General features: G+C 45.4%; 1 long non-coding RNA gene across 1 annotated transcript; it reads left to right on the top strand.

Moving 5' to 3' along the window:
- Positions 1-1,250: 1,250 nt before the first annotated feature.
- LOC105467819 (uncharacterized) lies at positions 1,251-20,657 on the top strand. The gene is made up of 7 exons (XR_979155.3): positions 1,251-1,389; positions 5,905-6,035; positions 14,558-14,754; positions 15,312-15,427; positions 16,126-16,229; positions 19,172-19,302; positions 20,401-20,657. It is a non-coding gene; the product is annotated as an uncharacterized lncRNA (long non-coding RNA).
- Positions 20,658-22,196: the final 1,539 nt, after the last annotated feature.

The raw sequence follows: 22,196 nt of genomic DNA, 5'->3' as shown, positions 1-22,196 counted from the left end.
GGAGGCTGAGGTGGGAGAATGGCGAACCCGGGAGGTGGAGCTTGCAGTGAGCCGAGATCGGGCCACTGCACTCTAGCCTGGGCCACACAGCGAGACTCCGTCTCAAAAAAAAAAAAAAAAAAATACAATCTACTTATATTTAGTGTAAGTGATATGCTTGATTTTGATCCTTTGATACTGCTTCATGCTTGTTATTTATTTTCCTTTATTTCCTATTTTCATTTTTCCCTGGTTAGAACAAGCTATTGTTTGCTCCCTTTTCTCTTTAGGAATTGACTTTCCCTTTCCAAGCATTCATAAACATGTTTCTCTATCATTCTATGGGAAAAAGATGCCAACCCCTGCCCTCACCAAATGTTTTCATTCCTTCTTTTTCTGCCCGCCTCTTCTCAATAAGATGAGGTCTTTTTAAGGCTTCCACCAAACTCCTTCCACCACCCTCTTAGTTTTGCTGAGGAATGTTCTAACTGGAGCCGTTGGGTATTTCTGTTTTCATGAAAACAATTCAAGGCCGTGTTTCTGCCTTATGTGTTGAAACCACCCTCTTTCTCCGGATTGAGTAATACATTGAAGCTTTCCAGATTTAACCAATAAGTTAACTTGCAAACAGAAGAAACACAATTCTAAACCAGTTTACGTTAAAATGCTGGCGACTTATGTACCCCGCAAGTTTGAGGGGATGGTCCTAGCTTCAGGCTTAGCTGCCTCTAGGTTCAAATACTGTCATCAGGGTCCGCTGTATGTCTCTCTCTTTATCCCTCAGCTCCACTTTGCCTTATTATCAGACAAGCTTTATCCAGATGGACATAAGACGACAGCTCACGGTCTCAAGGCTGTGTCCTAGACAAAGCCCTCAATGCCAACTTTGTAAAACGCATCTTTCCCACAACCTCTGAGAAAAGACTCATGGAAAGCTGTGATTAGCCCATTCTTAAGAGTTATCCATTCCTGGACCAATCAATGTGGCCAGAAGGATTGAGTCCTCTGATTGGATGAGGCTGAGTCATGTGACCTCCCTGAACCACATAAAACTGAATCATATTGTTCTGAAAATAGGAGAAAGTGGATTGCAAAAAAGATGAGGTGTTGGCCTACCTTGTGTACCTCGTGGTCAACAAGCATAATCTGAAGAATCCAGGAACTCACAAAGGATTCTAAGAGGTCACAAAGATTGATGCCATCAGGCCCCAAAACTTCCACAGGAGTGTCAAGTGAAAAAATACCTGGATCACTCAGGTGCCCTCTCCTCAGTTTTCCTCTGTCCAGGCTTGAAGAACTACAGCCATTTCCAAGTTCTAAAAGGATAGCTAGGGGAGTTATTTGTTTGTTTATTTGTTTGCTTTGATTTCAGAAAGATGCGAACTCCAGGATCTCTTGAGAGGCTGCCAGGTAAGAAACCATGTGGTTAAAATTCACTCTTGGAGCCTACGCTCATGATAAATGCAATCATGGCTTCATATATCTGGCATCAAGAAACAGTAATCTTTCAGCAAAAACTCTCACTTGGTGTATTTTTCTCAGCCTTGTCACAAGACCTTCCAATTTAATCCGAAGACACTCCTGAGTTAGTAGGAAGCTCAACAATATTTCTTCCCTGACAAATCCCTGTACTTCAGCTCCAGTTATCTCTGGGAATGCAAGGTGACTCCTTGTTGGGAAAATACTGCATTTGTCCCTTCCACGGTAAAGGGCTGTTGCTCATCGTATATAGTGAGGTTTTTCCAAGAAAGAGAAACATGTCCCATTTGCTCCATAACCTAAGAAGAAAACAAAACCCAGATTCGCACAAATAGAAGAAGGTTGAATTCTGCTTGTTATTCTCAGCTTTGAGACTGCATTGATTACTTCTAGACAAAAAAAAAAAGTTGTTTCTAATATACAGTCACCCTGCATTAGATTTATGTACTTGAGCTTAAAAGAAGCCAAGTAAAGTTATCTGTTCTTGTTGTACCTGATTAACCTCAATACACAAATCATACTAATCAATAGTTAATTAAAAATGTGGCACTACCTCACCCCTATGCAAACGTGACCCATCTTGTATATCACTAAGTTAAAAGCCATGCTGGCCATCCTCTAAAGCAACATAGAATTGTCCAGACAAGAAAATAAACATATTTCCAAAATATTTCTATGTAAGGACCTCAAATGTAATGTTTGACTATACTTGTAACTTGGGGTCATCCCAGAGAAGCCACCTTGCAACGGCTCATTTTAGGTGTCAGTTTGACTGTATTAAGGAACACCTACAGAAAGCATTATTTGGGGGTGTGCCTATGAGCACTCTGGAGGTGTTTCCAGAGGTGATTCGTGTGTGAGTCTGCTTGGACTAAGGAGGGAAGATCCACTCTCAGCGTGGGTGGGTACCATCCAATCAGTTGAGGACCCTGACAGGACAAAAACCGAGGAAAAGCGAACGTGTCTCTATCTCCTGGAGCTGGGACATACTCTCCTTCTCCTGCCCTTGGACATCAGAACATCAGGCTTCCTGATTTCCGGACTCTGGGACTTAACACCAGCAGCCCCCTGGGTTCTCAGGCTTTTGGCCTTGGACTGAGAGTTACACCATCATCTTCCCAAGTTCTGAGGCCGTTAGACGCAAGCCAGGCTACCAACATCCCAAGGTCTCCAGCTTGTAGACAGTTTGTCGTGGGACTTCTCAGCCTTCATACTCACATGAGCCAGTTCCCCCAGTAAGTCCATTTTTGTGTATCTGTTTACACATGATGGGTTCTGCCTCTCTGAAGAACCCTGACCAATACACGCCTCATTTGGTACACAGATCTTCCCAGTCTTGGAATCAGTACCTCCTTGACCATGCGGCCTGTATCCTCTGCACAGTTAAGGTTTGTGGAGATGCTCTCATGGTGATTTGAAGTACTGCGTTTCCATTTTCAAATTTTCTCCAGGCTGAGAGCCTGTGAACTCACCCTCACCCTGATCTCATCTTCACTCATGCCTTCAAAACTACAATCAAGAACAATCAGGCAGAACTGATTTATTTAGCATCTCCTGGGTTGCTGGTAACTCTTAGTGAGTCTCTTTATTTTAACTTCACACTCATTTCTGCCATAACAAAAGCATATATTTTATTGATAAATGTTTCTGTACCCCGACTTATTCCAAAGAGGACTTGAAATGGCTAGGAAAATAGTACATTGGAAATAGCTTTGTCAGAATTACCCGTTTTATGGATTCAGTTCACGGTGATTTCTTCCAGTGGCCGTGTCACTTCTTCAGGTAATAGATGCACCGAACCCCACTCTTAGCGGTAGAAGGACTCAAGTTGAGTCCGTCGTAGTATCTCAAACCCCCAGTCTAAGGGTAGACAGATAACCCAAGAGAGCCAATTACGACTCTTTCCCGGGAGTTTTCAAACAAAAGCGAGGACAGGGAAGTCCATTTCCTTTCTGGCAACAAAGCCATAGGGATGAAAGGCCAGGAGATTTCTGCCAAGATTCTCACCATGTACAAAAATTCCATCTACAGTAGGAGGAAAGAATCCAGGTTATAGAGATGAGAGGAAGAGAAAACGGGCAAAAGAAAGCCACCCCAATGTCTAGTTATGTCAGCCCACATATTCCCCTTTTCTGATGCAATGAGTTAGACACAGGACCCTGGAAGAACACCCCAAGAAGAGATGAAGACAAGATACTCATCACTCTGGCCTTCACTGAAGTCAGCGTTCACATGTTTTAACTGATTTAACTGACTCTCTACACCCTACCTAGCTGACAGACCTCCCTTCTCTCCTAGAGTTTTCCTCTGTAAAAACCAGACTTTCCAAAGAACTTGCTATAATTTAAACAACCAAGAATCTCACCAGCCAAGAAAAAAGGCTGTCAGACCCTGCGGCCACCCATCCTCCCCAGTTGCAGGCACTGAGGAAGCCTCTGTCCCCACTCCTTAGAGGTCTAAGCCAACCCCAGCCCAGGAAACCAGGCCATTGGGAGCACGTGATCACCCCTCTTGGTCTGCCTGGGGTTAGGTGTCTGGAAACATCAGCTTAGCATTGATGGTGGGTGCCATTAGCCAATGGGCTACCTAAAGAGAAGCAGCCCCCTGGGAGTCAGGAAAACAACCTGGGTGTTGTCCAAAGACTCTAGGCAAAAGGAAAGCATCTGAGGATCCCAAAGAAGGGAAATTTCAAAGAAGAACGGGGAGAGTCTGAGGGTGCTGCCGATGAAGATAAGCTGTCACTGCAGCCATTGTAGAAGGAACGTGCAGCCTCTGGCTAGGCATTAAAAATATCCAACCTTTGGGGACAAACAATCCCAGGTGTACCAGATGTGGTTCCCAGACCCCACCTCACTGCTAAAGAATGATTTGTAATGATCCTGGGATCAGCCCGGGGATCCACCTGCATGGCCACCAAGCCACAGCCTCCCCAGTCTCTATTAACAGTGGCTATCATGCTTGGAGTTCTTTCTGGGTGCCAGGAACTGTGCTGAGAGCTCAGCAGGCATCACAGTGTCTAATTCTTGCAATAACCCTGTGAAGTATGGATTCTATTTGTATCTCCATATTACAGATACAACTAAGATTCAGAGAAATAAAGTCACTTTTATCAAGTCAGCAGCACAGCCAGAATCCAAATGAGTTCTTCCTGACTCCAAAGCCAGGATGCTCCTCTTCCCAGATTTTCTCAGCTTCCCCCAAGAGACTGGACTCTGTCATCCACACCCACATCTTCAGGCCCTGATGGAAACATTTCCCCAATTCTCAGACTACCAAAGGTCAGAGATAAGCGCTGTCTGAAATTGTGACTGCCGGTCCCACCCACAAGATTGGAACACCTTGGAGATGATCCCCAGCCCCAAGCTTGCTCTCATCCTCCATGTGCTCTGTGCACAGTAATTCAGAATGCCGGGATTCACCATCATCTCATTAAAGCTGATATCTCAGTTTCCCCAACCCTACTCTGCTTAGTCTCCCTGCCTTTCCCCTTCAGCCCGTCCCAAGGAGGCCCAAAATGCCTCGTGGCCAAACCCACCCACATATTGACAGAGAGTCAGAGTCGCCCATCTTGAGCTCGGAGCCAAGGTCTGTGTGCTGGGCACCAAAAGGAGCACGCTTTGGCTTCCTTCCAACAAAATGTAAATACACAGCAGAGGAGAAATGAGGAGGGCCAACCCTAAGGCTGCACCAGGTCCCATAAATGACAAATGCTGTACACTCATGTCAGGAAGCCAAGGCTATAAAAGCCACAAGTGAATTAGGATGGAGTCCAAAGTGGTGATGTCATGTGAGAACATCTTCACATAGCGTCACTGCCTGGGAATGGGGCTGGAACTTGTGTCCTGGACAGCCAGAGATCTCAGACCCTGATGGAGCCTCCCACTGGGAAAAGAAGACGGAGAACAAAGCAAAAATGAGCTCCAGAGTCCCTGCTTCTCTCAAGGAAATCAGGGTGGCCGGGGAACACGAGGAAGCCACGGTGGCATGTGTTGGTCTAGGACTGACATCCCCATTAGCATCCTGATCCGTCTTGGAGAAGTCTTTGGCAGGGTGCAAATCCAAAGCCCATTCTCCATCGCCAACTCTACTCCCCAGATATTCGAGAACCAAAGGGACCAGATCTTTCCTGGTACCGCAGGAGGGCACAGAAGACCTGGGCTCAGCCAGTCAGATGTTTGCTACCAGGGTTTTGACTCTCAAAAGACAGTTGCAAAGATGGAGTCAGCTCTGTCCCTGCTTGGATGGCTCCCACCAGCTGGTTCCAACCCTCCCACATTCCTCCTGCCCATTCCTCAAGCCTGATCTTGCAGCTGATCATCTGTGACCCCCCAAAAACCTTCTAGGAAACTCTCTCCTTCCTTCATAAATAGGATTAGCTGCTGTGGCTTTCAGCCAAGAATCCTGACTGATATACACTTCCTTTTATTCTTTGTGTTTTGTTTTCAGAGCCAGCAGCCCCAAGGATACTTCAAACAGTGGGCATTGGTGCAATTCTATAAAAAGAAACCAGAAACCATTTAAATGTGTGTCAGGAAGAAGCACTTCCAGATGTTTGAGGAAAGATGTAAGATAGCAAGGTATCGCCTGAAGCCCAGATTTGGGATCTAAGTCCTGTATTTCATACCTCAGGGCCTTTGCATATATTTTTCCCTGGTCTTTTCACTGGACTAAACCCCACCCATCATCCAGGTCTCAGTCTAAATGTCACTTCCTCTGAACAGTTATCATAATGGATCATGATACATTGATTTGTCTATTTGTTTAATGTCCTTATACCCCCATTACACTGTAAGCACCAGGAGGGAGGGAACAGGGCTGTTTTGCTCACTTGTCACTCCGCAGTGCCTGGCATAGCCTGGCATGTAATTGGCATTCCATAAGTATTTGTAAAGGAATTCACAATCCAGGGGACGCAACCACCCATCCAGTGAGTATCTTCATGGCACCCATGAGGTGGACACTATTATTATCATCCCTGTTTTACAGGTAAGAATGTGAGAAACAAGGAGTTTAAGGAATTTGCCATAAGTCACCCAGAGAAGGCAGGGTGAAGAAGGGATTTGAACCTGAGCATACTGACTCCAGAGCCCTCTTAGCTGCTCCATGGAGCGGGGGCTTTATGCAAAGTAGAGGTTCTGATCCTCTACTGTTGCAAAACAAAACAAAATTTAGTGGTTTAAAAAATACATCATTCGTTCTGCTAATAAATCTGTACTTTGGACAGGGTTCAAAGGAAAGGGTTCATTTCTGTTCTTCCCAGGGCTTGGAGGAACCACTCTCAAGGTGAAGGTGAATCTTTTTTTTTTTTTTTTTTTTTTTTGAGACGGAGTCTCACGCTGTTGCCCAGGCTGGAGTGCAGTGGCGCGATCTCGGCTCACTGCAAGCTCCGCCTCCCGGGTTCACGCCATTCTCCTGCCTCAGCCTCCTGAGTAGCTAGGACTACAGGCGCCCGCCACCGCGCCCGGCTAATTTTTTGTATTTTTAGTAGAGACGGGGTTTCACTGTGGTCTCGATCTCCTGACCTTGTGATCCGCCCGCCTCGGCCTCCCAAAGTGCTGGGATTACAGGCTTGAGCCACCGCGCCCGGCCTGAATCTTTTTTTTTGAGATGGAGTCTCGCTCTGTCACCCAGGCTGGAGTGCAGTGGAGCGATCTTGGCTCATTGCAGCCTCCACCTGCCAGGTTCAAGCAATACTGGATACTTCTGTGCCTCAGCCTCCTGGTTAGCTGGGATTACAGGTGCCTGCCACCAAGCCTGGCTAATTTTTGTATTTTTGTAGAGACAGGGTTTCACCATATTGGCCAGGCTGGTCTCAAACTCCCGACCTCAAGTGATCCACCAACGTTGGCCTCCCAAAGTGCTGGGATTATGGGTGTGAGCCACCACGCCCAGCCAAGGTGAATCTTTCATATGGGCTGGAGAGTTGATGCTGGTGTCAGCTGAAAGCTTAGCCAGGGCTGTGCACCAGAGGGCCTTGGTTCCTCTCCACCTGGGTCTTGCCTTGTGCTGCTTGGGCTTCCTCACAGCATGGTGGCTATGTGCCAAGAATGAGAGAACCAGGAAAACATTGCACAATCTCTTCTAACCTGGCCTTTGAAGTCTCATAAAGCCACTGCCACTACATCCTATTTGTGCAAACGGTCTCAATCCTGCTCAGGTTCAAGAGGAGATTGGTACTTTGCCTCTTGATGGGTGTGAGACAAGCTTCTAAAAGGACCCACAGGATGGGAGATGATATTTTGGCCATCTTCAGAGAATACAATCTGCCTCAGCAAACAGCATATTGTATGACTTCGCCAGTCTGTCCTAACTTACAAACCCCACTTCAAAATTACCACCCCTGGGAACCCCACTGCAAGTTTAGAAAAATCTCTGGACTCACGAGATCAAGAGATCAAGACCATCCCGGCTAATAGGGTGAAACCCTGCCTCTATTAAAACTGCAAAAAATTAGCCGGGTATGGTGGCAAGCACCTGTAGTCTCAGCTACTCGAGAGGCTGAAGCAGGAGAATCACTTGAACCCAGGAGGAGGAAGTTGCAGTGAGCGGAGACTGTGCCACTGCACTCCAGCCTGGGTGACAGAGTGAAATTCCTTCTCAAAAAAAAAAGAAAGAAAGAAAGAAATCACCGGACTCAAAGAAAAGATGCTAGGAAAAGTAAACGCCACTAGAGGGGCAGGCAAGGTCGGGGGAGTCTTCCCCCACAATATTTGCATATTTTCACTTCATTTCCTTACAATGCCTGAAGCTCTACTAATTAGAAACTCATTTGAGATAACTAGTTACCAATTTAAAAATGCAAACACCTCCTAGGGCTAGCCAGAGTCCTCCAAACAGTCATGTAAATTGGTTCTGTCAAGGATTTCCTACCACCCCCTGCTGAGAGCCAGTTGCAAGGAAAGACTAGGGAAGGGCATTGGGTAACTTTGTTGGTAAAACCTCTTCTGGAAGAGACATTTGGGAAAAGAAGCAAATAGAGTTCAGCAGAAGAGGTAAGAAAGTAAGTTTATGTTTGGCCAGGCACCGTGGCTCACACCTGTAATCCCAGCACTTTGGGAGGCCGAGTCGGGCAGATCACGAGGTCAAGAGGTCGGACCATCCTGGCCAACATGGCGAAACCCCGTCTCTAGTAAAACTTCAAGAATTAGCTGGGCATGATTCACACCTGTAGTCCCAGCTACTCTGGAGCCTGAGGCAGGAAAATCACTTGAACCCGGGAGGCAGAGGTTGCAGTGGGCCGAGATCATGCCACTGCATTCCAACCCAGCGACAGAGCAAGACTCCATCTCATAAAGAAAAAAAAAAAAGTAAGCTTATTTTTAAGCCTGAACAAGTGTAGTGGTTTAGGGGCTCTGCAAATATGGCCCCAATCAGGCTACAAGATGTTGTGGCAGCAACATTTACACCCAGTCACTCCTGGCCGGCTGAGCCACTTTTCAAAACACCCTTGTACAGCTGTGCAGAGCGGCTGGCCCCACCGGCAGCCGGCAGAGCCATAACTCACACTGTCACCACTCCCCTCAAACCCCTTTGGTAAGCACTTTTAATCAATGCAACAGGAATAAACATTTTCTGCAGAGCGGCAATGTGCAGGGAGGAACATGGTTCCACTCAGGCTCAGAAAGCAAAACCTCCTGGCTGTTTGCATCTATGTGAGAGCTCGCGGGAAAAGCCCTCTGTGTGGCTGCCAGCCTCACGCACTCCCCTCAACGGGTGAGTTTCTCTTTCCACGTTCGTCTATGTTCTGACACGCCATCTGTCAACCACCACACCACTCTCAGTTGACATTTCAAAGCATCTTTGCCCTGTGAATGGTAACCAGCCCTGCCCTGCAAGCCCCCCGGTGACACTGAACTTAAATGAGAGAGAAAACAGGCTTCAGGGTGGATTTCAGTTCAGCATCTTGGAGTCTCTGTGTGGACATGAAATCTGTCTCCCCCGCTGTGGCCTGCATCCTTGTTTGTCATCTGGTTTCGTTGTTGGGGGCTTGGAAACTCATGGGCGCCTTTGCAATTTGTGGAGAAGCTGCACAGCCCTTCCAACAAAAGCAAGCAATAGGAACAGAAGCCCAAGGCTTCAGATCAAGGTGCAACTTAAAACAGCCTCAGTGTAAAAGCAAACAGGAGTCAGAGGGAAGCCTAAGGCAGAGTCTAGCCCCCGGGGCAGCTATAAGGCAAAGAGAAAGACAAAAAAGAGAGAGAGAGAGAGAGAGAGAGAGAGAGAGAGAGAGATAGGAGGAGACATGAGGCACCCAGGCCTCTGCACCAAAATCCCTAGAAGAGAGGCTTCCTAACAATGCAGGAGGCTGAGGTGGGCACACAAAGAAGTTCAAGACTAGCCTGGGCAACATAGCGAGACCCTGTCTTTACAAAAAGTACAAAAATTAGCTGGGTGTGGTGGTGCATGCCTGTGGTCCCAGCTACCCAGGAGGCTGAGGTGGGAGGATGGCTTGAACCCAGGAGGTAGAGGCTGCAGTGAGCTGAGATAGCACCACTGCACTCTAGCGTGGGCAACAGAACGAGACTTCATCTCAAAAAAACTTTTTTAAATTTTGGAAAAGGATCACCCTGCCTACTTGAATGGATGATAAGAAGGTAAGAGCAGAAGCAAGGAGACCAGCAGGGAGATTCTGCTGGTGGGAGTCCACACTGGCTCAGACCAGGCTGGCGCTGAAGACCGGCTTGATTCTATATATATTTTGACAAGGTAGTAACTCACTGACTCTTAAAGAGTGGGCTTTAGGAGACTGTATTTTTTACAGCCTCTCAGAGGATTCCAATGCAGTCTGAAGTTGAAGAACTCCTGATTCAGGTGAAGCTCCTGTTTCATCCTTGGGGAAGTACCTACTGACTTTTCTCCAAGTCGCCTCAAAAGAGGTGCTAGACAAGATGTGCTCCAACGTCTGAACATGTGTGCACAGCTCTAGAGCAGACCTCAGGACACTGAGTCAAAGGTTAGGGGCAGGGAGTACAACAGTGAACAACCACCATCCTCTTTTCAATGAGCTTTGGACTTGATGAGGGAAATAAAAAGCAAAAAAAAAAAAAAAATCATTTTCAACTCAAAATGGTAAGAGTTATGGTGACAGTATGGCTGGGGCAGTGGGAGCACATAGAAGGGGCGCGCAATTGGCCAGGTGTGGTGGCTCACGCCTGTAATCCCAGCACTTTGGGACGCCAAGGTGGGTGGATCTCTTGAGGCCAGGAGTTCAAAACCAGCCTGGCCAACATGGTGAAATCCTGCCTTTACTAAAAATACAAAGAAATTAGCCGGGCATGGTAGTGGGCGCCTGTAATTCCAGCTACTCGGAAGGCTGAGGTGGGAGAATTTCTTGAACCCAGGAAGGGGAGATTGCAGTGAACCTAGATAGCGCCACTGCACTCCAGCCTGGGTGGTCAGAGCGAAACTCCATCTCAAAAAAAAAAAAAAAAAAAAAAAAAAGCCGGAGGGTGGGTGGGCATCCAATCTATTTCAGGTGGTCAGAAATACTTCCCCATCAGAGGACTCCTAAGTTGAAGACTAGAAAATGGTAGGAATTAGCCAGGTCATTAGGAGAGGTGTGGAAGATCATTCCCAACAGAGGGAAGAGCATGTGCAAAAATCGAAAAGTGAGAGGGTGAGGAGCTGAGAGATGTTCATATAATTGTAAAAAGTGACTAATGTAGAGGTAAGTTGGAGCCAAATCTTAAAGGCTCTTTGTCATGTTTATCCTGAAGACAAAGGGAGACAGTAGATGTTTTTAGGTGGGGGAGTAATGATCCACTTTGTGCTATAAAAAACAGCAGTCTGGCTGTAGGAGAGTGGGAGGTGAGTAGACCGGATAGGAGGCTGCAATACACCAAGTGAGACAAGATGGTTGGCTGGACCAAGGCTGTGGCAGTGTGGATGGAGAGGAGAGGGTAGACTAACTTGACTAAGAAAGAGGGAGGAATGCAGGATGAGGCCCAGGTGTTTTAGAAGCTGGGTGGATGGTGGTGTGAATCTGACGTAGTGAGCCCAGGCAGAAGAGAAATCAGGAGAGGAAAGGTAAGGTGAGGTCAATGCAAGACAGACAGCGAAGTGGAGATAACCAGTGGGTAGTTGGATTCATCAGCCTAAAGTTACACAGAGAGCTCTGGAATGGAAATAAATAGGAAAGGACTTTGGGAATAGGTGAATCCTCCCTGAATAATGTGTAGACAAAGGAGGATAGAACACAGGGGACAGAAAAAGTGAAGAGATTTGTGATTAAAACCAACCATCCGTCAGACGTCTTCCAATAAAACACTTGTTAGAGGTTTCCTCGGTATGAGTTATCTAGGACCAGAACTAAAGACTATATTCACAATAAAATAACTGCTGGGAAGGTCTTAATGAAAACACTTAATGCTGCTTTTAAAGCAACAACAACAACAACAAAAAGGTTTTAGCTACTGCACAGACCCTGGAGCAATTTTTCGGCAAGAGTCTATCAAACACGAATCTGATCTGACTCAAGGAGGTGTCATATCAAGTGTAAAAATCCAATTCCAATGTCCGTAAGAGCCTTTCCGCCAGGTACAAGACCCTAATCCAGTTGAAGTGATTCTCTATTGATTAATAGGCTGGGAATACACAGGTTGTTGGTTTTTGAGATTTCTCTCCCTGTGTCTTCATACCAGCTGTGAAAGAGTCAAAAGGCTCCCAACTGTCAAAATAAAAATGACATTTGGTCATAGAGGACACAGATTATAGGTCAATCACCTTGATGACTTTTTAACTATGAGGAGCCATTAATGTTACTGAATAAGCAAATCTGTTTGCATAACCAGATTTTTATAGGCTACTGGGAATAAAGGTTTTCCTAAGTGGGTGATTTGTACAACGATAGCCTTTGGGTCTCGGATGGAACAGCTCTGATGAGGAAATGTTCCTTTAATTATGTGGAAGGCCAATTACCACGTTATAGCCACATTGTTTTGCAGATTGCATATAATTTCACCATTTCCATAGCTTCAGCACTATAATTCTGGAGAAAATGCAGGCACCAAGAAGACACTTGAGGCACATTATGCTGGAGATAAAGATGTTTTAGAGAATTCAATTTAAGCTACAACATTAAAGTTATTTTGTTGAATAAAACATAATGCAATAATGAGCTTGTGTATGTCAACTCTATGGTGGAGGTAATAATAGCTAGAGAGAGCATGTCCCCTCTCCTCTTTTTCATGCTCATTAGAGTAATAGATAATGCTATAGAGAGAACCTTTCTCTAATATGTGCTTCATCTCAGGTTAAGCGTGTGTTGTGCAACTGTGCTTCATGAAAAAAAAAATGGTAAAGGAACTAATTTGGGAGCCATTCACAAAAGTGCTACCACTTGATGTTATTTTATACTCTGAGATTTCTTATTCCCAGTGCCAACCAGGAATGGACTTTCTGGAGAAGCTCAGATTAATCACTCCTTATATACTTGGCACTGGGAGGTCTGTATGAAGCAAGTGAAGAAATCAGCAGAGTGAAGACAGAGGGGGAACAACATGATCAGGGAAAGGCAAAGTTACTGCAATGTTGGTTTCAATCCTGTCAGTCATGAGTGAGACCCATGACTTCCTCTCTCTAGGACTCAGTGGTTCTTATCTGTAAAGTGGAGGAATAGAAAGGCCCTTTAAAGTATTAACATTCTCTGACCTATCTGTAAAACACTTTCATTCATACTGATGGGAATCTTAACTACTTTGCCAAGAGGACATAATAATCATCAAGCTGAATGCACCAAACGACATTGCTTAAAACTATCTAAGCAAAAACTGAGAAAGTTACACAGGACAGACAAACCTCCTATAAGTGTAAGAACTCTTTAGCACATGTTTAGTGTGTCAGAGACAATGCTGTGTTCACACCATTCCTCTTCCTGGACATGCAGAAAGACTACATTTCCCAGCCTCCCTTGCAGTTAGTTTGGAACCATGGGACTGCATTTCCACCAATAGGAATGTAAGAAATCACTTCCAGGCCAAGGTTATCAAAGGCAGGTGCAAGCTACGTTCCCTCTCTTCTCATCCACATGGCTACAAGTGGAAAAACTCTGAGATGGCAGAATTAAAAGATGGAAACCTCCAGGATCTCTGAATCACTGTTGGACAAGGGCCCCCAAGGAGAACCCCTGCCCTGCACCAGACTATGATACGGATGCCAACACACTGAGAGTTCAGGGTTTATTTGTTTCAGCAGCATTGTCTAGTGTTACACTGACTAACATCCTAAGGTTTGAGAGATCTAGCATATTGTTAATTGAAGCTAGATTTCAATGACATTGAGAACCTTGATTATCTATTTAAAAATAAAAACTCTCCTAAAAAACAAATAATCCACATTCCTTTTAACCACGTGTGGCACATTTGCAAAAAAAAAAAAAAAACAACTGGCCACATATTAGGCCACAAAGAAGTCTCAACAAAATCCACTATACGATTGACACTGTCCAGACCACATTTTCCTGACCATAATGCAACAAAATTAGAACAGCAAGAAGATAGCTAAATACAAGCATACATTTGGAAATTAAAAATATCTTATCATGAGTTAAAGGAGAAATCAGAATATAAATTACTAAATATTTACAACTGAATGAAAACAAAACTTTTTATATTTTTAAGTTCAATACATCGAGCTACTTGGCTTCTGCTTTCATCACATCATTGAGGAAAGCGGTGGTTGCTTATTGTACCCCTGCTTGTACTGCAGCCTGTAATGGATGAGAACCTCCCTGTTCCAGAGAGCTAAACACTGAACTAAATTGTGCTGTCACACAGCCCTGTGTTGGGGAATTGGGAGTGATCATGCAAACTCTTGCAAATTTGCACAGTGACAGAGGCAATTGTTTGGGCAGCTGTTCACTACATGAAAAGTCAATTGACCAAAAGTCAGTCACGGAGCTATCTCAATACTTTCATTTTATTTTAACTTTTGGTAGCAGGTTGCAATTAAAGGAGAGAAAGAAAACAAAGTGGTAAGAGTGTAAGATAATGTACACCCATGTGTAAAAGAAAATGACAAGACTGGATGACTTGTCTTCTCTTGGTTAGCTCCTTGGGCTGCATGTCTCCCTCCTCAGAGAACCTCGTTTGCCTTTGTCCAGATTCGTTAGGGCAGATAATCCAGGCACCTGCTCCCCCATGATGGAGCCAAAGACGTCCCTGAAGCCACCTCCAGCTGCATCCTTTCCTGCATTGCCCACATGGTCACAACTCGGCCGATTAAACTCCCCCTCAGAACTTTGGTCTTGAGCAAAGGGATTCGAGGGTGAAGGGACTGAAGGTCTGTCCTTCCAAAGTGGTATGTGAGCAAATGACTAAAGTTTACCTAGCCCTGCCAAGCACTTTTTTTCTTAATTTTTATTTATTTGTTTATTTTTTGAGACAGAGTCTCCGCTCTGTTGCCTAGGCTGGAGTGCAGTGGCATGATCTTGGTTCACTACAACTTCCACCTCCCGGGTTCAAGGGATTCTCCTGCCTCAGCCTCCCCAGTAGCTGAGATAACAGGCATACATACGCCACCATGTCTGGCTAATTTTTTTGTATTTTTAGTAGAGATGGGGTTTCACCATGTTGGCCAGGCTGGTCTCGAACTTCTGGCCTCAAGGAATCCACCTGCCTCGGCCTCCCAAAGTGCTGGGATTACACGTGTGAGCCACTGTGCCCGGCCCCAAGTACTTGTTACACGTCAACTCATTTAAACTTCACAGTAATACTGAGATGAGTGATATCATCGCCATCTTACAGATCAGAAAACTGAGGCAGAAAGCTGTTAAAAGCCTTCCCTATGTAGCAGAGTCAAAGATATGAACCCAGGCCAACTCCTGCACCTAACCTCCACATTGCACTTCCATCAAGGTCCTCTGGAACTGCCTGACTCCTGTCTGCTGCAAGCCTACTTCTTCAGGAGAACCTTATTTCTACAAGTTCCCCAACAGCCTTCCAATAAAGTCTCTTTTGCTTCAAATACGCAGGTATTTTTCTATTGTCTACGTCCAAAAAACTTTCAATGATATATTAAGGGAGTATCAAACTGGGTATACTTGTAAATATGTGTGCTTGAAAGTGTAATTTGAAAGTGGAAATAGAGACTTAGAGCTCCCCAACGGCTATGGGTTAGTACACGTATTAAGGTGATATGGGTTGGCTGTGTCCCTGCCCGAATCTCATCTTGTAGCTCCCACAATTCCCATGTGTCATGGGAAGGACTCGGCGGGAGGTAACTGGATCATGGGGTGGGTCTTTCCCATGCTGTTCTCATGATAGTGAATAAGTCTCACGAGGTCTGACAGATTTATAAAGAGGAGTTCCTTTGCACAATTCATCTCTTACCCACCACCGTGTAAGAAGCCCCTTTGCTCTTCCTTCATCTTCTGCCATGATTGTGAGGCCTCCCCAGCTATGTGGAACCCATCCTGAAAATGCCACTAAACCTCCTTTTCTTTATAAATTACCCAGTCTCCAGTATGTCCTTATTAGCAGTGTGGGAACAGGCTAATAAATAGGGTGAATAACAAAAACAAGATGCTGTAAAAAATGACCCCAAAATTTCAGAGGCCTAACTTAATCGAGATCTGTTGATTGCTGATGTCATGGGTGGTATGCACGGGGGAGGGGCAGGGGACCTCTGCTCTGCTCCATGCAGTCATTTAGGGATCAATGCTTCTTCCAGGACAGGACTTCACCGTCTTCAACACGTGGCTTCTGAGGCTGGTATGGAAGAATAAAGTGCAGAGGATCCTGGAGGAGAGATTTTTTTTATGGTCAAGTTTAAAGGTAGCATTTATTGCTTCTCACTCATATTCCACTAGCCAAAATATAATCCCACGGCCCCAGACTGAACACAAGAGGACTGGGATATATAATCTAGCTGATGGCCCAGGAGCAAAATGAAACAGATTTGGCACACTCGACCTCTTCCCACTACAGCAAGAAAATGTATTCAGTGTTCACCATATGCCCAACACAATATTAGGCACCATGCAGGAACTTTAAGCAAATCTCTGTATGTAAAAATTTATGATTTACTTGAAAAGACAGAATACACATTTCTGAAACACATGAGAATTACCCTAAACCAATAGAACATCCAAAATCATCTAGAGGAATAATAGAAGAAATCTCCATGAAACAAGAGATAACCTTTTCATGTATTGGTTTTAAAATATGTTTAAATGCTAATACAAAATTTCTCCCCAGGGTGAGGTGAAGCCGATATACTCATACATGGCTTATGATTATGTAAAATAATACAACTCTTACAGAAAGTCATCCTGGGCCATGTGCAGTGGCTCACGCCTGTAATCCCAGCACTTTGGGAGACCGAGGCAGACAGATCACTTGAGGTCAGAAGTTTGAGACCAGCCTGGCCAACATGGTAAAACCCCATCTCTACTAAAAATACCAAAATTATCCAGGCATGGTGGTGGGTGCCTGTCATTCCAGCTACTCAGGAGGCTGAGGCACAAGAATCGCTTGAACCCAGGAAGCAGAGGTTGCAGTGAGCGGAGATCATAGCACTGCACTCCAGCTTCAGTGACCGAGCGAGAACTCTGTTTCAGTGACTCACCCCTCCAATCCCAGCACTTTGGGAGGCAGAGACGGGCTGATCACCTGAGGTCAGGAGATCAAGACCATCCTGGCTAACACGGTGAAACCCTGTCTCTAGTAAAAATACAAAAATTAGCCGGGCGTGGTGGCGGGTGCCTGTAGTCGCAGCTACTCGGGAGGCTGAGGCAGGAGAATGATGTGAACCTGGGAGGCGGAGCTTGCAGTGAGCCGAGATCGCGCCACTGCACTCCAGCCTGGGCGACAGAGCGAGACTCCGTCTCTAAAAAATAATAATAATAATAATGTTAGATAAAAAAGTATTGAAAAAATTTTCATTGCTAATGATTTAATTATCACATTGATCCTTGAAAATTGTTGTGATGCCCTGAATTTTAGTTCTAGAATTTTTGTCATTAAAATTTCTACAAGATAATAGCAAAGAAAATCTGCAGACTAGATTTTCTATGAAAAATTATATGAATCATTTTTTGTAGATGACAAGTGTTTCCTGAATTTATTTAATAGGTCACAGTTCAGTTCTAAATTAAATTTCACAGACCAAGTTTTAAAGTTGGCTTCTATAAAAGTAGGCAGTTAAAAAAAATTACCTTCATGTTACTTGCTGGACCTGGTAAGTAAAAATATTTATTACTGCATTATTTAAAATAGCAAAACATGGAAGCAATTTATATGTCCAACTATGGGGGAATGGTTGAATAAATAATGGCACATTCATTAAATTAAATCTAATGCAGTTATGAAAAGTCGTAAGTATGAAAACGAGGGAGAATATGGAAAAAATAAGTGTAGTGTTAAGCAAAAAAAGAACTGAGAATTATGAGTAGCCTTGGATTGTGATTACATCAGATAAACAACAACAAAATTATTTACAGTGAGATGGAAAGTCTTACTATCTTTCAAATATTTGTAATGGTTTCATATTACTTTTATTTTATTATTTTATTTTATTTTATTTTATTTTATTTTATTTTATTTTATTTTATTTTATTTTGAGGTGGAGTCTTGTTCTGTCACCCAGGCTGGAGTGCAGAGGTATGATCTCGGCTCACTGCAACCTCTACCTCCTGGGTTCAAGCAATTCTTATGCCTCAGCCTCCCAAGTAGCTGGGACTACAGGCACATGCCACCAAGCCCAGTTAATTTTTTGTATTTTTAGTAGAGACGGGGTTTCACCATGTTGGCCAGGCTGGTCTCAAACTTCTGACCTCAGGTGATCCACCCACCTCGGCCTCCCAAAGTGCTGGGATTACAGGCATGAGCCACCACACTGGCACCATATTACCTTTAAATAATGTTTTAGAATACAAGGTGGCATTGTTTTAACATATAAGTAAAGGAATCACCAGGATGCACTGGGTCAGTCCCTATAGATGAGCACCAGGGTGATATGCACACACCCAAGTGTGAGGCTCCTGCTATACACTGTGTATGTGTGTGTGCGTAAAACCTTGAGGAAAATGCCATTTGCCTCATCCATTTTTCCAAAGATGGTTCAAAGACAGTATTTATCACTAAATTCCTCCAAAATCTTAAAACCACATGTGTACATTTGCACTTGTGAGTCACTGAAATCCAGTTTGAGATCATTAGCAACACTGGACAGGGTGACCCAGCCTGTCAAATCATGGGGACAGGTGGGGATGTTACAGGTGGAAATGGACTGACTCACACTCAGGCTGTCACAGCCTGGTCTCAGCCTGCAGGGCTCATGCTGAAAATGGTACAGGCAGGGGAGCCAGGGACTAGTGTCCAGATGAGACATCAGGCTCCATCACCCACTGGCTGAGTCACCCAGGCAGGAGAGCTCACCTGTCTCCCTGGGCCTCTATTTCTCCATCTGCACAGCAAGTATCACAGTCACTATGGTCAAAATGTGTCCTCTAGAATGTTAGAAACAACCCCCAAGGCAACCATGTTAGGAGGTGGGGCCTAATGGGAGGTGTTGAGGTTGTGATGGCCCCACCCTCATGAATGGATTAATGCCATTATAAAAAGGGCTTGCAGAAGTGGGTTCACTCTCAGGTGCTTTTGTCCTCATGTCTTCCATCATGTGATGATGCAGCAAGAAGGCCCTTGCCAGACACTAGCACCTCAATCTTGGGCTTCCCAGTTTCCAGAAAAATTTCTGTCTATTATATATTACCCAGTCTTAGGTCTTCGGTTATAGAAGCAAAAAATGGACTAAGACAACAGTCCTGCCTATGGGCTCCTTGAGAATTAAAGGGAATGCAGGAGGCCCACCTATCTTTGGATTGGATCCACACGTCCTGAACACATGGTAATTTCTACTGTGATGGTCTGGAGGGGTGTGACGAGTGGGTTGTTTTTCTTTTTCAAGTGTTCTGTGGTGCTTGTATACAGCTTTTCATGAAAATGTACAAGGCACAAGTCACCCATTTATCCCACTCTTTGACCTGGGGTAAATTCTGTACCCTCTCTCGGCCTCAGTGTTCTCATCTGTAGAATGGGAATGGTGGTGCGTCCCTCACAGGTTTATTGTAAGGCTAAATGAGCTAACTCATGTAGACATCTAGCACAGAGTCTGGCTCATTCTAAGTGCAAAATAAAGGCTGCTAGCTGTTGGTTTTTGCTAGGATCAAAATAATCAACTTCTACTCATTTCTATTCAGATGAATTGGCGCTTAGAAGCCAGCTTTCTACAAGATCGGGCTGGGTCAGGAAAAACAGTAAAAAGAGCAGCTAAATGCATTGAGTTCCTATGGCATGTCAGGCACTCCTATGAGTGCGCAGTGGCTCCCCCCATCAAAGGATGGGGGAACAGAGGAACGGCCTTTGCCCAGCTCTGGCTGAGAGCTCTTGGATCAAGAATAACTGATACAGAGACATCTCACCCCTTTGCCCTGACCAGTGCCAAGAGGCCCATTGCCTATGAGACGATGACACCTATGACCCGGTTCACAGATCCAGAGCCAGTGAGGAGCTCTTGGAGCCAGATCAGGTGAAAACTAAACAGAGATGAGCAGGTGCTAGAGTAACTTTCACTGCAGGTCATAGAAACTGGCTGAAGGTAGCTCATGCCAGATAAAAAGGATGTTTACTGGATAAACATCAGAGTGTCTCATGAAACCTAAGAGTGACAGTAGGGTAACCAACCATCCCAGCTTGCCCAGGACTCTCTGTTTTATTCTTGCATTTTCGGAAGCCCCTCAGTCCCAGGCAGACTGAAGCTGTTGGCGGCCCTGGAATCAGGTGCCACAGAAGTGGGACCCCTGTGGGATTCTCACCACGTCTCTCCTCCCTGCTTCCCTTTGCATGCCTCTTCTCTTTTGCCCCCAAGCATCCACCCTGCCCAGCCTCCTCTCACATGTGGTGCAAGGTGGCAGCCCCAGGCTTTGAGCCTTTCCCTTTCCCGCAGGCACTGCCAAGACAGGCTGAGAATCTCTCACCCCTAACACCAGATTTCCAGAGGAGGGAAGCGGATCGGCCAAGCCAGGCCAGGTATCCACCCAGATCTTCATCCACTGTGGCCAAGAAGAGGACCCTATGGTGGGAACTGCAGCACCTATTACCTGCTGAACACTGCTCCAGAAAACATAAGAAATGCTACCAAAAAAATGAAACAGAATAAATGGTGCCATAAATTGAATGTTTGTATCCCCACTCCATTTTTTTTTTTTTTTTGAAACGGAGTCACGCTCTGTCACCCAGGCTGGAGTGCAGTGGCATGATCTCGGCTCACTGCAAGCTCTGCCTCCCAGGTTCATGCCATTCTCCTGCCTCAGCCTCCCAGGTGCCCGCCACCTATCCCCACTAATTTTTTGTATATTTAGTAGAGATGGGGTTTCACCATGTTAGCCAGGATGGTCTTGATCTCCTGACCTCGTGATCCGCCCACCTCAGCCTCCCAAAGTGCTGGGACTACAGGCGTGAGCCACTGCGCCCGGCCCCCACTCCAATTTTATATGTTGAAATCCTAACCCCAAGGTGATGGTAGGAGGTGGAGCCTTTGCTAGGGGATTAGGTCACGAGGGTGGGGCTCTCATGAATGGGATTAGTGCACTTGTCAAAGGGACCTGAGAAAGCTGCCTTGCCCCTTTCACTACTTGAGAGCATGGTGAGAAGGCACCATCTGTGAACCAGGAAGCCAGCCCTCACCAGATACCAAATCAGCTGGTGCCTTGATATTAGAATTTCCAGCCTCTAGAACCATCAGCAATAATTTATTGTTTCAGCCAGTCAGTGTACAGTATTTTTGTCATAGCAGCCTAAACTGACCAAGACAGAGAGATACAGAAAGATGGGATGTGACAGTCAAGGACAGCCTTTCCAAGGAGGCATATGTTAGTTTCCTATGGCTGCTGTGACAATTATCACAAACTGGGTGGCTTAAACAACGCACATTTATTTCCTTGTAGTTCTGTAGGCTAGAAATCCAAGATGGGCTAAAATCAAGAGGCAGGACTCTGCTCTGGGGAGAAGCCCTTTCCTTGCCTTTTACATCTTCTAGAGGCCACCCACATTCCTTGGCTCATGGTCCCTTCTTCCACCTTCAAGCCAGCAGTCATGGGTTGAGTCTTTCTCACATTGCATCTCTCTGATTCTGACTCCTCTGTCTCCCTCTTCCATCTTTCAAGCGTCCTGTGATTACACTGGGCCCACCAGAATAACCCTATTTCAAAGTCAGCTGATTAGCAACTTTAATCCATGTGCAATATGAGTTCTCTTTGCCAAGCACCGTAACATAGCCACAGGTTCTAGAGATTAGGATGTGGACATCTTCAGGGGAGAAGGGCATTACATCACCTACTACAAGGTAATACTTGAACAGAGACCCTGGAACAAGCCTGCACTGTGAAGGCTGAGTCCAAATACACCTGCCACAGTCCATCTGTGCAAGAGGCAGGGAGGGGAGAGAGGGCACAGAGAACACAGATCATTCTGAGCAGGACGGGCTTCTCCAGAGGTGTCTCCATACAGCTCCATATGGCTTCTTGGCTATGACTGGAGGTGAAGTTAACATCTGCCTCTACAGCAAACAGCACATGTCTTATCGTATGCCAAGAGGCAAAGCGCAAACTCATTCCGGGGTCCAGTGTCCCAGATGTGGTTTCTAACTCCAGACCCTTCCTAGAAGCCACTGTCAGAGGGTTAGCCCTGTGCGGCACTCATGCCCTCAGACAGAGGTGTGCAGGAAGGAGCTGTGGGCAGTGG

The sequence above is a fragment of the Macaca nemestrina genome, chromosome 18, assembly GCF_043159975.1.
Source record: "Macaca nemestrina isolate mMacNem1 chromosome 18, mMacNem.hap1, whole genome shotgun sequence".
NCBI classification, from domain to species: domain Eukaryota; kingdom Metazoa; phylum Chordata; class Mammalia; order Primates; family Cercopithecidae; genus Macaca; species Macaca nemestrina.
The sequence above is the reverse complement of the archived record's forward strand: the minus strand, read 5'-3'. Positions and strand labels throughout refer to the sequence as shown.